This window comes from Alexandromys fortis, unplaced genomic scaffold (genome assembly GCF_014885135.2).
Source record: "Alexandromys fortis isolate MF-2015 unplaced genomic scaffold, M_Fortis_MF-2015_v1.1 scaffold_314, whole genome shotgun sequence".
NCBI classification, from domain to species: Eukaryota; Metazoa; Chordata; class Mammalia; order Rodentia; family Cricetidae; genus Alexandromys; species Alexandromys fortis.
The window spans coordinates 549,472-549,948 of NW_026068248.1; the positions used below are offsets into that span (position 1 = coordinate 549,472).

Sequence of the window (477 nt, forward strand, 5' to 3'; positions counted from 1 at the left end):
GTTTATTTGGTAAAAAGATCCATTCCAAGATAATATCATCTCTCTGCATTAAAATTCCTGTAGGAGAAATTTTTGATGGTAGTATGATGAGAATACAATCGAGCTCTGGATTCACCCTGTCCACATGTGCCTGTTTTTCCATATAAAGTTAATTACTATAAAAATATGGAGTACTTCACGAATTTGCGTGTCATCCTTGCACAGGGGCCATGCTAATCTTCTCTGTATCATTCCAATTTTAGTATATGTGCTGCTGAAGCGAGCACTAATAACCACTTTTAAATGAAAATTGAGTTTCCTCAAAGGCAATCTCACTGAGGGAAACAAAGTACTCTTAAGAGCAGGCCACATACCCAGCAGTAAATGGCCGAGAGAAAAGTAACTCAGTGTCATCTTTGAAGTAAGTAGCTATTGACAGTACTGTGCACACTAATCTTTATTTACTATGAATCTAAGATGAAAGTAATAATCAAATCA

General features: G+C 36.1%; 1 non-coding gene across 1 annotated transcript; it reads right to left on the bottom strand.

Annotated features, from left to right (window-relative positions):
- Positions 1-159: 159 nt before the first annotated feature.
- On the bottom strand, positions 160-266 carry LOC126494093 (U6 spliceosomal RNA). The gene has a single exon (XR_007589950.1). It is a non-coding gene; the product is annotated as a U6 spliceosomal RNA (small nuclear RNA).
- Between the last annotated feature and the right edge of the window lie 211 nt (positions 267-477).